We start from the raw sequence: 16,418 nt of genomic DNA on the forward strand, positions 1-16,418 counted from the left end.
GATCATTGTCAGAAAAATTCCAGAGATGTTGCTAAGGGTGTTGTTTTGGGTCCAATTCGTAGAGACTCGGTGTAAAACAATATGAGACACTACCACTTCCTGTACCGTGCTCACAAATGTCTTCTGATTTGAGCTCCTTGTTGCAGCTCATTGCGTCAACATATCTTTTGGGGCAGTGGCTCTCAACCTTCCTAATGCCACAACCCTTTAATACAGCTCCTCATGGTGTGGTGCCCCCCCCAACCATAATATTATTTTCATAACTGTCATTTTGGTACTATTATGAAAGGGTGTCCCCTGTGAAAGGATCATTCGACCCCCAAAAGGTCTCAACCCACAAGTTGAGAACCACTGGGGGATCTAGCTCTTTTTCACTCCCCCTCTATTTTACCAGGCATGATGGTTTTTCCCCCCCAGGTACTGCTCATTATGATTCCATTTATATAACATTCTTCAAATGACAACATTATGGAAGAAAACTGATTAGTGTTTCCCAAATTTAGAGGTGGCAGGAGGGGACCGTGGCTGTGAAATGGTAGCCTAGGAGCTGTTCTGTGCCTGTGGTGGCTGCCACACAATCTACACCTGTGGCAAAATTGCATGGAACTAAAGGCACATACACAAAAGGAGGAAAAAGATCGAGCAGTTGAGCACACATATTTTAATTTTTGAAACAAATTGAAATTTTCTTTAAGAGTTGCTACCAAAAGAAGAGAATTGCTACAGTTCAAATGCATTTGTTGACTTACATGAGGTGGCACAGCATTCAGGCTTTTGAGAGACAAAGCGTTATGAAAAAGGTATCACCAGGTGTTACCTAAACATTTCAGGTGTGGGTCCGAGAAAGCTACGGGTGTTTTCACAAGGAAACCCAAAGGGGGCACATGTAGGTCTTGATGAAGGAAGGAAGAGCAGGAGCCCCAGCTGGTGGGAGAAGGAAACCAATCACAAGAGGAAGCCTACTACCAATGATGGCTTTGGCATTCGCTAGCTAACCCCGAGTTTTCGCAATGGAGAATTGTTGCAAAGCCAGCCCAAATCTGGCCAAGGTAAAAATAAGTTCCGCATTGGCTTGTTAGGCCTAGGTGGTAATGCATGTCCCCCTACCGCAAGAGAGATAAGTCCTGGTAAGTAAAGCTCCAATGTGCCTCCATGGTGCTGTTGGTAGGGTTACATTCACCAGGCTCATTCCCAGTGATGTTCTGAGTGAGATACAAGGCGGGAGGGGCTGTGCCTCATTTATTCAAAGAAGAGGCGAAGGTAGAAGACCCGCCAGGTGGCTAGTCCTATGCGGCAGAGCATGGAAAAGATTCTGAAGCACAGGGCTCGAGTGTTCATTGACTCAACTGGTATCCCGCATCTACTTCTCTTTGGGTCTCCTCTTGTAGGCCAAATCTCTGATGATGGATTCCTTGCGGTCCTTCAGATGGTGCAGCTCCACCCCTAAAGGCTTGAGCTTCTCAACGTTTGCAATCTCCTTGTAATTTTTTGCTTCCACTCTGTGCTTCATGTCTACGATCACCAGTTGGCCAGGTATCCACCCTGTCATAATCTTCCATGGTAAAGGCAAATTTCCCCTTGGTTGCATCCTCCTTGGCATACAGAATATGGTCAGCACCATCAGTGATCTTGAGGTGGGTTCGCAGATGCCAACGCCCCTAGCCTGGTAGGTACACGCTGGTTCCCAGCAGGTCCTTATGGTTCTCCACACGGAGGCACCTGCGGGCATTAAGGGGCAGATGAAGGAGATGGCGAGGATCGACTGTATTGGGGCTGAGCAGGAGAAAAAGCAACAATGTCAATGGACCAGGGCCATGCTCGGCCAGACAAACCAGACATGGTGCGGGTGACCAGTTCACTGATGCTCTAACTCTAGATCTTTAAACATGGTTGTAATATGTTCTTTGTCTTCACGGCTGACCTTTGAAATTTTCTAATCAGCTTTTACACCTCCTCACTTCTTCCATTTACTCTAGCTACTCTACACTGAAGAGCAAGTTTCAGAGTCTCTTCTGATATCTACTTTGATCTGTCCTTTCTTTCCTGAATTTTTAATGACCTTTGGCTTTCTTCATGTATGGTGTTCTTTGTGTCATCCCACGGCTCTCAGGTCTCCTGTCATTAATGCACAATGAGTCAAATCTACTCTTGAGATATTCTCAAAATGTAGGTGGGTGAGGTTTTATTTTGGCTTTTGTGGCCTTGCGTTGATTTTCCTTGCCTTCAATCTGAACTTAGCTCTGTATGATTACTCGGCCCATGGCCTCGTTTTGCTTGCTGAAACTGAGCTTTTCCATCTTCTTTTCCCACAGATGTCATCATTCAGTTTTTGTAGGTTCCCGCTGGAACATGTACAGTTGCCTTTGTGATGTTGATAAAAAGTATTTGCAATTAATAAGTCATTGGTCCTACAAAATTCCATCAATTGATCTCTAACTTCATTTTCATCATGAAGTCCATATTTTCTAACTACTGTTCTTTCCTCGTTGTTTCCAACTTTTGCCTTCTAATCACCAATAATTATCAATGCATCTTGATTGTCCATGTGATCCCTTTCAGACAGAAGAAGTTGGTAAGTTCTTCAATTTCTTCATCACTAACTTTATTGGTTAGCATTTAAATTTGCATAGTAGTTGCATTAACATTTTTTCCTTGTATGCATCTAGAAACTATCCTATCACAAACAGCATTGTACTTCAAAATAAATTTTGAAATGTCCTTTCTGACAATGAATGTACCACCACCTGGAGTCACGCCTGGAGTACCAAACCATATAATTGTCTTAGTCGATGTCCTCAATATCAGTCAATCTCAGCTCACCAAGTACCTAGTATATTGATTTTTATTTGTTCAATTTAATTTCTACACCTATTTTTTTCTAGATTGAACATTTTAAGTTATAATTATTAATAGATGTTTGCAGCTGTTAAAAAAAACTTCTCATTCTGAGTCCTGCCCCATCAACAAATGAAGATGCAAAAATGTTACTCTATCCACAGTAATGTGGTTGAATCAGTTTTGAGAAGGCAGCTTTTCCTCAGTCATGTTTTGAGTAACTTCCAATCTAAGAGGCTTCTGTTCCAGCACTATGTGACAACATTCTGCTTTCATTCCCGAGGGTTCCAGTTTCTGACAAAGTTTCATTGCGATTCAAAAGGTGTTCAGTGCTATTTGAGTGTCATTGGCATTTGAAATGCTAGTGACACGACTTTTCAAACAACAGTAACATGCAAGCCACCACAGTATGACAAACGGACAATTGGTAGATGCATCGAGATAGTGGATATAATTTCACTAGACATATAATGCAGTTTTAGGATTTCTAGAAAGTTCTACTCCAGGAAGAAAAATTGTTCCAGGCAGATGGACATTGGACCTCTTAATCAAGTACTCCCTCAATGCAAGAACAATTTGTTCTAATAATCCAGCACTCTGAGATGCTCACCTTCCCGACACAATCACTGAAGACAAAGCAAGTGCATAAGCAAATATGGTGAAGAAAGCTGATGGTGCCAGCTATCAAAAGATATAGAGTCTGGGATTTTAAAGGCTTGAAGATAAATAAGCTTCCATCTAGCTGAGAAACAACAAAACCCTCATGGAAGAAGCACACCAGCCTGTGTGATCATGAGGTGTCGATGGGATCAGGTATCAGGCATCAAAGACCCAGAGCAAAATATCATAATGTGAATGAGAGGGGTAGTGTGGAGTGGAGGCCCAAAACCAATCTATGAGCAATTTGGACATCCTATTACAGAAGGGTCATGGGGAGAAGATGGACCAGTCAGGGTATAGTATAGCACAAATGAAACATACAGTCTCTGGTTCTTCAGTATTTCTTCCCACCCCCCCTTCCCCACTATCATGACCCTAATTCTAGCTTAAAAACCTGGCTAGACCAGAGGATGTACATGGGTACAGATAAGAGCTGGGAACACAGGGAATCAAGGACACATAAAATCCTCAGGACCAATATTGAGAGTAGCCATACCAGGAGAGTAAGGGGAAGATGGGGGGAGAAAGGAGGAATCGATCACAATGACCTACGCAGGGGGATAGACAACAGACAAGGAGGTAAAAGGAGACATTGGACAGTGTAAGACATAAATAATAATAATAATTTATAAATTATGAATGGTTCAAGAGGAAGAGAGGAAGGGGAAGGAGGGGGAAATGAGGAGCTGATACCAAGGGCTCAAGTAGAAAGAAAATGCTTTGAAAATGATGATGGCAACATATGTCCTAAAATGCTTAAGACAATGGATAGTATGCATGTATGAATTGTGATAAGAGTTGTACAAGCCCCCAATAAAATGATTAAAAAAATAAACAAAGCAAAAAGCTGAAACAAACGACAGCTTGTCACCCTCTGGTTGTTTGCCACTTTGTCTTTCACATGTACTTACTGTAGTAACAAACCCTAGAGAATACAAATGTACTGTTTCAGTAAAAGCATAATGAGTTTTATGGGATGAATTAATAAATAAATATTATAAGCATTAGAAAAAGAAAGACTTTAGCAAGTTATTTCATATTGCAAGCTTCAAATTTATTAATAGTAAAAAAGTAATCACTACCTTGCAAGGTCTTGGTAAGGATCAAAGATAATCTATATAAACTTCCTGAAGCCTTGCGTATATTGGACTGTAGAAAGTTCAGTAATTATTCATTTAAATTTAGCAACAGTGTAATTTTCCTGTTTTAGTTCGTAAATTAGTGTACGTAAGCAAATATCAATAAAAATGACAATGTACTCTGTTGTAAGGATGGTCCGCGGTCGGCGGTGTTTTATTCTGTTGTACGTAGTGTCTCTAGGAGTTGGATCCAACTTGATGGCACCTAACAGCAAGAACAACAGTTTGCTAATGCTTGTTACCCTGGAAAAAAGGAAACAGAAAACCTAGAAGAGCTATTAACTATAAAATCGCTATTATTGTTGTTAATTGCCATTGAGTTGATTCTGACCTATAGGGCTGCTACAGATCAAAATATTGAGCAATCCTTTGCCATCTTCACAATTGTGCCTATGCTCGATCCTAAAGCTTCAGCCAATGTTAGATTTAAATAAAATCTAATTGAAATTCTGAAAAAAAAGAGAAAATTGCTGCAGGGATCATCTAATGCAGTGCTTCTCAACCTTCCTAATGCGACGACCCTTTAATACAGTTCCTCGTGTTGTGGTGACCCCACAACCATAAAATTATTCTTGTTGCTACTTCAAAACTGTAATTTTGTTACTTTTATTAATCAGGCAACCCCTGTGAAAGGGTTGTTCACCCCCAAAGGGTTCGTGACCCACAGGTTGAGAATCACTGATCTGATGCCTGTAATCGCTATCTGGATGTCCTGGCAAAGTTCTCTCACTTGTTTTGGATCCTCGTGTTCTTGTGAGTCATCAACTTTTGATGCTTTGGAACCAGCAGATCTCCATTTGACCAAGATTGCTGATCTTGGCTTCATTAGGCACTGCTACTATGTGACTCAAGAGAAGCCTTTAGTCTCTGTCACTTGATCCTGGTGACTTAGGACTTGCCAGCCTCCACAACTATGTGGGCCATTTCTTTGAGATTATCTCTCTGTCATCTAGCTTGCTTCCTACCTACCTACATGCCTACTTCATTGCTTTTGTGTCTCTAGAGAATCTAGCCTAAGGCATTTGGTAACTAGAGTACCCTAGAGAGAAACAGCACCTCTGCAGAGAAACAAAACTGTAATGAGGTTCTGAAGTCTGACTCTCCTTAGTGACCGTGGTGACTCCACTTCCAGTTGTAAGAGCGGGCAGCTTGTAGAAGCTATTTTGTGAAGTGGCAATATTTATATGAAAAATATCATCACTAGTAGGTTAAGTATTGATGAGAGTGCGGGTCTGAGCAATAATACACTTTATGCTTTCCTGAAGTTTTGTCAGAGGGAGAAGGAGAGGCAAGCTGGCTGGTCGATCATTTTTAGACAAAATGGTGAGTTCAAGAAAGAGATGAGTTCAAGCCTTCAGAGTCACAGTACAAATGGTGTATAAAAGACCTAAAACTTGCCACTCGTGCCTCCTGCAGGATTGTTTCTTACGGTAATAAAGTGAATATTGCTAAGAACCAAGACTTTTTTATGTAAGAGTGACTGAATTCCAATTTCAATTGAATTCCGAACCTCTATAAGGTCATGGTTTAAACCTTCTGGTCATTCGGTGGGAGCAAGTTGAGGTGACGTGCACCTGGAAAGATTTTCCATGTCAGACACCCTACTTTGAGTGCTTATAAATTGGAATTAACTCAGTGGTAGTGAGTGGTGGGTAGGTGTTTGAAGTGAAAATGAAGACGATGATTTGGAAAAATGGATTCCTGTGACTTAGGAGGGGAACATATAGGAAGACAGGAATCTGGGTACATTGATTCCCTAAATTCTACTGGACAATTCCTGCCAACAGAAGCAGCCTTCTTATCCCCATCTGATGAGATGAATTTATATCACATGAAGGGTCTGAGATTTGCCTGAGGTAATAATGCTTGAGTGTCCTCAAGACCTAGTTCTACCCTCTATTTTTGTTTCTAGACTAAGACTCAGCACCAAAAGGTGAAATGAAAATTGTTACATTTGGGAGGTACATTCAACTCCAAAATAGTTTCTTGATTGTTCTAAAATGTCCAAAAAGAAACCTGGAAATTATTTGTGGAAATAACTATTAAGCGGGTGGGAAGATGATGCACGGAACATAAAGTTGAATGGGTCTGCGTTCATTGAGATATTAGAATCTGTTGTCGAGTGCCATCATGCTGGCTCAGACTCAGCAACGCTACCCACAACTTTACAGCCCTGTACCATTCTTTCGAATGGGCACAACATAGATCGCATTGAGAGAGTTGCCAGGTAGCTGTATTACAAACTTCTCAGCATAAATTAGTTTATAGTTTAGAAAATTTCCAATTTATTTCTCATCAATTTCTGGAATCTTGTTTTTCATCAACGGTTCCGTGCAACTTAGATTTCTTCAGTACCATTGCTACCTCCAGAAAGAGCGGAGCACAGATCAATTCTAGTTGGTACAAAGACTTCATGTATTCCTTCCATCTTTTTTTAATACATAGGATAGGTTTGCTTCCCTGGTCAATTTATCAAATGACTGAAAAAAAATCTGTTGGCTTTTAGTTGGACCTGGAACAAGAAAAGACTCTTCAACAGGCTTAGACTGCTGTGCAAGCTGTTGTTTGCTGATTGACTCAATAGTGTATGACTTACTGATGGCAGATCAGTGGAACGTCTCTTTGTATTAATCACAGTGCAAACCCTTACAATTGGGGAATAAAAGGCAAGCCATCCTGTGCGTGAGAATAGATAAGACTCTTTCTTGGAAACAAACTGGTTTGGTACTGTTCCTTAAAAGTGACGAAATACTTGTCACGGCTGTCAAGCAACCTTACTGTCTAAGCTGCTCTTTGTGAATAGGATGTGCCTGATCCACAGTCATAAAGTTTGATGTGCCCAGCTGCACGCCATCATTAAAACAAAATGGTGCATATATGAATGGTCCTGAACAGGACCACAAGGCACAAGTAAATTGCTTGAGGAGGTGGCCCAGGTGCTTGTGGTCTCTACACTTGTCCCTTCCCCTGTGGCCTTATGGAAGTTCTTTATAATCAACTGACTGAGGAATGAAAACTCATGTCCCTGGTTCTATGAGATATTCAGGTACCACTCAAAAGTAGACAGCACTGAACCTCCAGTTTGCATAAGGCTATGGATGACACTGAAAGTTCAAAAATCCATCTGCAGGATTAACCCCACCTGGGTTAAGTCTCCAGCGAGTCCCCATTGACCATTGAGCAGGTACACAGAGCTTTGCTATCAAACAGAGTTCATTGGATAATGGATTAATGCAGATATAGTTAGGTTCAAATTAATATCATACCATTTGTTGTTCTTTGGACTCATTTTAAATTTGATCCAGTTTTTATTATTTTCTGCTTTCTTTTGAATTGAAGTTTTCTTGTGCTTTCTTTTGTTATTATTGTTGGTTTGTGGGGTATTTGCATAATTTCATGGCATCTTGAAGTGTATGGATGGAGTCTAGTCTGTTAATCAGGACATTGCCTGATGGTGCCTCCTTGTGGGCATGACCTCCTCATGAGAAGGGTTCTGGGAACCTCCTCTCTCTCTCTGCTTCATCTCCCTGCTGAAGAGCCAATTCAAGCCATGCAGAGACCTGTGCCAGCCCTGTGATCCTTCCACCACCGCTGGATCCACAAAACTTTGGACCCACTGACCGGTGATATTCCTGCATTCGGCGTTATGGCTTGTGACTGTGTGAGTCTGAAAAGGAACTTATGAACTAGCATCAGACTTATGGACATGGTTGGACTGCACTGGGACATTTTGCTGACATATAATTACTTCTAGATATAAAGCTCGCTCTTACACATGTATTAATATCCCTGGTTATGTGTGTGTGTGTTTCTTTGTAGGAAATTCAGGATTAGTATCTCTATAGAGACAGTAACTGGATTAATAGTTTCTTAGGCGATGGCAGGGAAAGTTGGGGGTGGAATGGGAAGCTAATAATAATGAGTACCAGAATGAAGAAAATGTTCCAAAATTGATTGTGGTGATAATTGCATGACTATTTTAATATATTTAAGCCATTGAATTGCATAATATGCAAATTATACACTAATAAAACTGCTGAAATTTAAAAAATAGTATTCTGTGTACCAAGTTCAGAGCTGAATAAACTTTTTAGTAGTGACCCCCCAAAGTGACAGCAGGAACTCTGTAACCCCTTTGTAGGACTTCTCTGAAGAGCAGGGGGTGAGGAGCAATTTTCCCAAAGGGCAACTCTTTGATCAGTACAATAGATGCTCACATTGCTTGGAAGGAGAAATGATTACATGTGTGATTATGTAGTGGTTCCTGGGCTGTGGCCAATGATCCCCCTGGATGACCTTGGGTTTGTCCCTGAAGTTACATGTCCAAGCAGAAACTTTCAACCTGATTTCTGATGTGTGGTCTTGGGGCTTTCCAGGCTCTATGACTGTGTGAAGCTATTTCCCTGACAAAAATCACTCTCTTTTAATTTATTTATATGTATATCTTAAACACTAGGGGCATAGCTTCCACATTGCTTGATACAGTGTCAGAGTTTATGGCCCCCAGGCTAGAAGGCACTCAAAATATGACTGAAGAAGAGCTGCCTCCATATAATAGTGTTGACACTAGTGATATGGATGGAGTGAAGCTTTCAGGACCTTCATTTGCTGATGTGGCGTGATTGAAAATGAGGAGTAGCTGCAAACATTCATTAATAACCGGAACATACAATTTATGAAGGCGAATCTAGAAAAATTGGAAATCATCAGAAATAAAGTGGACTATTTTTAGTTGGAAATCAAGATTGATGTTCTAGGCATTGGGGAGCAGAAATTTTGAGTATTGGCCATTTTGAATCAGACAATCATCTGGTCTACAATGCTGGAAATGACAAATCAAAGAGAAGTAGAATCACATTCATCACAAAGAACATTTAAGCAAGATCTCATCTGAAGATGTATACACTGTCAAGCTGACTGTGATGGGATAAAGTTCACATGTCTATGTGGAAGGCTAATTAATAGGGCTATTATTCAAGCCTGTGTACACAAAGCCAAGGACGAAGACAATGAAAATTTGTACTACTTCTGTGTGTCTAAAATCGATGACACATGCAGTAAAGACACATAATAATTACTGGAGATTTGATTTGTCAAAGTTGGAAATAAAGAAGGATCGGTATTTAGAAAATATGACTTTGGTGATAGAAATAGCATTGGAGATGACACGATTAAATTTCACAAGACCAACATCTAATTCACTGCAAATACCTTTTTCCAAGGACATTAACAGTATCTATATATACATGGACCTTGCCATATGATATGTGCAGGAATCAAATTGATTATGCCAGTGTGAAAAGGAAATGGAGAAACTCAAAGTCGCAAAACAAAATAAGACCAGGGGCCAACTTTGATACACATTATCAAGTTCTGGCTGAGGCTGACTAAAATAAAAACAAATCCATGAGAGTCAAAATACAACCTTAAGTATATTCTAGCTGAATTTTTAGACCATCTCAAGCACAGATTTGACTCGTTGAACATGAATGACAGAGGAACTATGGGAAATGACATCAAGCACATCATACATGGAGGAGGCTAAAAACACAAGAAACAAAAGAAAAGCCAAAGTAGATGGCAGAAGAGACTCTGAAACATGCTCTAAAGTTATTGAAAGATGATGAAATAAAAGCTGAACAGAAAAATTAAAAACTCAGTTCAAGAAGACAAAGGAATCATAATGAAATCTACAAGGACTTGGACTTAGGCAAGAAGGAAGAGCCTTCTCAACATATGTCAAGCTTAAATAAAAGAAGAAGAAATTTAAGCCCAGAGCCACAATATTGAAGCAGTCTATCTGCAAAGCACTGAATGATACAGGGATTATCAAAAGAAGAATGAAAGCAAACACAGGACCACTGTGCCAGAAAAGGACTGGTCCATGCTTAATCATTCCAGGAGTAGCATAGGAGGGAGATTCAAAAAGTTTCTGGGGAAAAATCCATTTTCTTTGGATTCCTTTTTTTTTTTCACAAAGTTTTGATGCCCCCTTTATATGATCAAGAACCAATTATAATGAAGGAAGAGTCAAAGTTGCACTAAATGCATTGGCTCAAAAGAGGCTCCAGGAACTGATAGGATACAATCTGAGATACTTAAATGAATGGTGCAAAACTGGAAGTGCTCACTAAGAAATCTGGAAAATTTCTATGCTAAGTACTATGCTAAGGAATTTGGAAAACAGCTACTTAAGGTAACCAAATCAAAGAGCTAGTATTGTCCTTTTCAAACAAGGGAGACCCATCAGAGTGAGAAAAACAGCAAACAACACTGATCTCACAAATATGCAAAGTTTGGCTGAAGACAATTTTTAAAAGACTGTAACAACACATTGATGAGGAACTGCCAGATATTGGAAACTGATTCAGAAGAGGCCTTGGAATAAGAAATAGCATACCTAATGTCAGATGGATCTTTGCTGAAAGCGAAGAATACCAGAAATTGTTCACCTGTGTTTTATACAGTATGCAAACACATTTGACTGCATGGATCAAAACAAATGATATATTTCTAAGGCTGGTAATTGCAGAAAGTTTAATTGTGCTTATACAAAACTTGTAGGCAGTAGTTTAAATATAGGCAGTGGTACAGACCTAGAACTAAGTGTGCTTTTTAAATTTTTTTGCTACTTACTTATTTACTTACCTTTTAATTCAATCTTTTGTTTTCTTTTTGTTTTATCTTCTGTATTGCTGGCTTGCCTACCTATACAGCAGTGGTTCTCAACCTTCCTCATGCTGCCACCCTTTCATACAGTTCCTCATATAGTGGTGATACCACAAACATAAAATTATTTTCGTTGCAACTTCATAACTGTAATTTTGCTACTGTTATATATCAGGCAACCCCTGTGAAAGGGTCATTTGACCTCCAAAGGGGTCACGTCCCACAGGTTGAGAACCGCTGCTATACAAGATAGGCATGGGAAGCAAGCCAAAAGAGAAAGCATTAAAACTGACGGTTCTGGAGGCACTTGGAGTGAGGAGTCGTGGGAAGGGAGTGGTGAGCAAACAACGCAAAAGCAGGAGAACGACTAGGGAATTAAAATAAACAACGAAGAGGACCTAGAGATCCTGGGGTGTTAGAGCAACAGCAGTTTAGCTCAGAGGAGTTGCTAAGAAGCAGAAGAAGGCAAGCGTGATGGTGGGACAGGAGGAAGGTAAAAGGAAACAGGAAAGATCTAGGAAACAAAGCTATGGATAGAGGTATAAACATTGGCGTGTACATATGTAAATATATTAACTCATGAAAATAGTGGTATTGGGATAGGTACATATATTTATATGGCAATACATTGAGGTAGTAAATGGACTTTGGACCTCTGCTCATGCCTTCCCTCAATGCAAGAACACTTGGTTCTAACAACCTGGCATTCTGTGATGCTCACCCTCCCAGCACAATCACCAAAGACAAAATGGGTGCATAAGCAAATGTGGTGAAGAAAGCTGATGGTGCCTGCCTATCACAAGATATAGTATGTGGGGTCTGAAAGGCTTGAAGTTAATTTAAACAAGTGACCTTCTAGCAGAGAAGTAACAAGCCCCCATGGAAGAAGTACACCAGCCTGTGAGGTCAGGTATGGATGGGTTCAGGTAATAGGCACCAGGAGACCACAAACAAACAAATGCATTGTTCAGAATGAGGGGGGCTGGAGCAGAGACCCCCAAACCCATCTATAGACAATTGGATATCCCCCTCACAGAAGGGTCACAACGAAGGGATGAATCACCCAGGGTGCAATATAGCTCTGATGAAACACACAATATTCCTTTGGTTCCTTGAGGCTTCCTCATTCCCTGCTACCATGATCACTGTCCTGCCTTTCACTTAGGGCTAGACCAGAGCATGTACACTGGTACAGATAAGAGCTCATGACACATGGAATCCAGGTCTGATAAACCACCCAGGAACAGAAATATTGAGTATCGATCCCAGGAGGGTAGGAGGAAAATGGGGAAAGGAGTGGAGGAAGGGGGAACTGATCATAATAATGGACATATAATCACCTCCCTATCCCTGCCAGGGGGAGGAATAACAGAAACAGTGTGTGTGGGTGTGGGGGGTGGGGGGAGAGACAGCAGTCGATGTAAGATATGAAAATAATAATAATTTATAATTTAACAAGGGGTCCACAAGGGTGAGGTGGAGGAAGGGAGGTAGAGAAAAAGAGGAGCTGATACTATGGACCCAAATAGGAAGTAAAAGTTTAGAAAATAATTATGGCAACATATGTACAAATATACTTGACACAATTGATGTATGGAATGTTAGAAGAGCTGTAAGAGCCCCTGATATAATGATCTTGGAAGAAAGGAAGTTATAGAAAGCTTAGGGGTGGCATTTTATGTTAATGGAGAAGGACGGTAAGAATAATTACACAACTTGAAGAATGTGATCAAAGTCACAGAATTGCACATGTAGAAATTGTTGAATTGATGTATGCCCTCAGTGCATATTCTTAACCACGACCAAAATAAAGTAGAATATTATTAAAAATAGACACTGGTTTAAAATTAGGGATGGTGTGCATCAAGGTTGTAACCTTGTGGTCAATCCATATAATGAGCAAATAATCTGAGAAGCAAGACTACATGAAGAAGCATTCAGCATTAGGACTGAAGGAAGAATTCGTCTCCTGTATTTTGGTCGTGTTTCTCAGGGAGCAGGCTCCGGAGAAGGACATTATGTTTGTTAACATGAAAATAGGCGGACCCTCAATGATGCCAACAATGATCTTCAATGTATGGCTGAATGCAAGGATGGTGCAGACCACGCGGTTTTTGTTGGTGCAGATCATGTGGTGTTTTGCACATAGATTTGCTGAGAGTTAGAATCAACCCAATGACAGCTATAAACAATACATGCGTGTGCAAACTCGCTTCAAAAAGTTTATAGAAAACAGAATTAACAGATAATGAAAATTTCCCAGGAACTTTTGGAAGTGTGTGTGTGAGTGTGTGTGTGTGTAAATATATTTCACTCCGTCTCCTATGACACTCAAGACCTTCCTCGCTTTGGGATACTCGGGTGATGACTCTAAATGTTAAACTCTCCATATTCCTGAATTGGGCAGTATGGCAGAGACACGCTTTCCCTCTTGCAAAAGGAAAAGATACTTGGAGAGGCTGCAGGTGTCTTTCAGGATAATGCTGATTTAACTACTGATGGATACAAAGTTTCGGTTTTGTCACCGCTCAAAGCAGGGAGAAATCGTTGCTGTTCTTGAAGGAAAGAGTGTGATACCCAAAGATCCATACTCACGTTCTGGATATGATACGGACAGAGGCCTAAATAATATCTCAGAGTAACTGAGAGTCCAGATGACTTCTGATGGCTGTTATTGCTGTTGGTAGGTGTCCAGTCTGTTCCACCTCACAGTGACCCCATAAACCACAGAACTAAACACTGTCCAGTCCTGTGCCGACCCACAATTGTTCGCATGCTTGAGTCCAGTGCTACAGTCTATGTGTCCATCCATCCAGTCAAGGGTTTTCCTTTTTCCTCACTGTGCCTCTACTTTACCAAGCAGGCTGTCCTTTTCCAGGGACTGGTCTCTCCTGATGACATAGTCCAAGTATGTTGAAACAAAATCCAGCCATCTTTGTTTCTAAGGAGCATTCTGGCTGTATTTGTTCCAAGACAGATTATTTGCTCCTTCCATGGTGGTTTCAATATCATTCACAAGCACTATAATTCAAATGCATCGACCCTTCTTCAGGCTTCCTTATTCAATGCCCAACTTTGACATGCATATGAAAGGTGATTGGAAATGATTTGGCTTGGGTCAGGCACACCTTTGTCCTCAAAGTAACAGCTTTGCTTTTTAACACTTTAAAGAGGTCTTGTGAAAATGTACCCAATGCAATGTATCCTTCGATCTCTTGATTCCTACTTCCATAAGCACTTGATTCCTACTTCCATTAGCACTTGATTCCTACTTCCATTAGCACTTGATTCCTACTTCCATTAGCACTTGATTCCTACTTCCATTAGCACTTGATCTCTTGATTCCTACTTCCATAAGCTCTTGATTCCTACTTCTATAAGCACTGATTTTGAATCCCAGCAAAATTAAATCCTTAACAGCTTCAATCTTCTCTCCATTTATCATGAGGTTACCTGTTGGTCCAGTGTGTGGATTTGGGTTTCTTTAGATTTAGTTGTAAGTCAAACGGAAATCTACAATCCTTGATCTTCATCAGCAAGTGCTTCAAATCCTCATCACTTTCAGCAAGCCAGGTTGCGTTGTTTACATATCATAGGTTGTTAATACGCCTCCTCCAAACCCGATCCCTCATTCTTCTTCATATAATCCAGTTTTCTCTAGCTCGGTGCTCAGCATACAGATTGCATAAATACAGTGAGATGGTACAACCTTGACATATACCTGTCCGGATTTCAAGCCATGCAATACTCTCTTGTTCTTTTTGTGCACACTGCCTCTTGATCCACATATCAGTTCTGCGTGAGTATAATGTTGAGTTCTGGGATTCCTGTTCTTCTCAAGGCCATCCATAATTTGTTATTATCCAGAGAGTTGAATGCCTTATCATATTAAATAAAACACAAGTAAACTTCTTTTAGGAATTCTCTGGCTTCAGCCAAGATCAATCTGACATCCGCAATGCTATCCCTTGTTCCATAGTGTCTTTTGAATCTGGCCTGAATTTCTGACAGCTCCCTGTCAATGTGCTGCTGCAACCACTGTTGGATGATATTCAGCAAAATATTATTGCACATAATATTATTCTATAACTGGACCATTCTGTTGGATCTTTATTTTGAATGGATACAGGCACAGTTCTCTTCCAATCAGTTGGTCAAGTCGCTATCTCCGAATTTTCTCAGTATACACAAGTAAGTGCTTCCATCGGCTGTTGAAACATTTAAATTGGTATTCTGCCCATTTCTGGAGTCTTGTTTTTCACTAATGCCTCAGTGCAGCTTGGATTTCTGCTTTCAGTGCCATTGGTTCTTGCTTATATGCTGCTTTTTGAAATGTTAAATGAAGACCAATTCCTTTTGGTTCAGTGACTGTGCCTTCTTTCCATCTTCTCTTGAAGCTTCCTCTGTTGCTTAGTATTTTGCTCATAGAACCTTCCAGTGTTGAAAATCTAGGCTTCAACTTTTCTTTGTGCTTTCAGTTGAAGATAAACTGAGAATGTTCTTTCTTTTAGATTTTCTAACTCTATGTCTTTTCACATTTCATTATGATATTTTACACTGTCTTCTTAAGATGCCCTTTTAAATTTCTGTTAATATCTTTGACTTTTCCCAGTGGCCTTAACTACTCTACAAGTAAGAGGAAGTTTCAGAGTCTCTCTTGAGAGATATCAGAAGATCTTTGGTCTTCTCTTTCTTTTCAGTGACCTTTTGCTTTCTTCAAGAATGATGTTCTCGTGATCGCACTGGCCGGTGTGCTTCTTCCATGTGGGCTTATTTGCTTCTGAGCTAGATGGCCGCTTGTTCACCTTCAAGCCTTTAAGACCCCAGACACTATCTCTTTTGATAGCCGGGCACCATCAGCTTTCTTCACCACATTTGCTTATGCACCCATTTGTCTTCAGCGATCCTATCATGGAGGTGTGCAGTCAATGATATGATTTTTTGTTCTTTGATGCCTGGTAACTGATCCCTTCGGGACCACTCGATCACACAGGCTGGTGTGTTCTTCCATGTGGACTTTGTTGCTTCTGAGCTAGATGGCCGCTTGTTTATCTTCAAGCCTTTAAGACCCCAGTCACTATCTCTTTTGATAGCCGGGCACCATCAGCTTTCTTC

General features: G+C 40.5%; 1 pseudogene; it reads right to left on the minus strand.

Annotated features, from left to right (window-relative positions):
- Window positions 1–1,239: 1,239 nt before the first annotated feature.
- Window positions 1,240–16,418, minus strand: part of LOC142442367 (transmembrane emp24 domain-containing protein 10 pseudogene) — a 49,840-nt pseudogene continuing 34,661 nt past the window's right edge.

The sequence above is a fragment of the Tenrec ecaudatus genome, chromosome 3 (assembly GCF_050624435.1).
Source record: "Tenrec ecaudatus isolate mTenEca1 chromosome 3, mTenEca1.hap1, whole genome shotgun sequence".
NCBI lineage: Eukaryota > Metazoa > Chordata > Mammalia > Afrosoricida > Tenrecidae > Tenrec > Tenrec ecaudatus.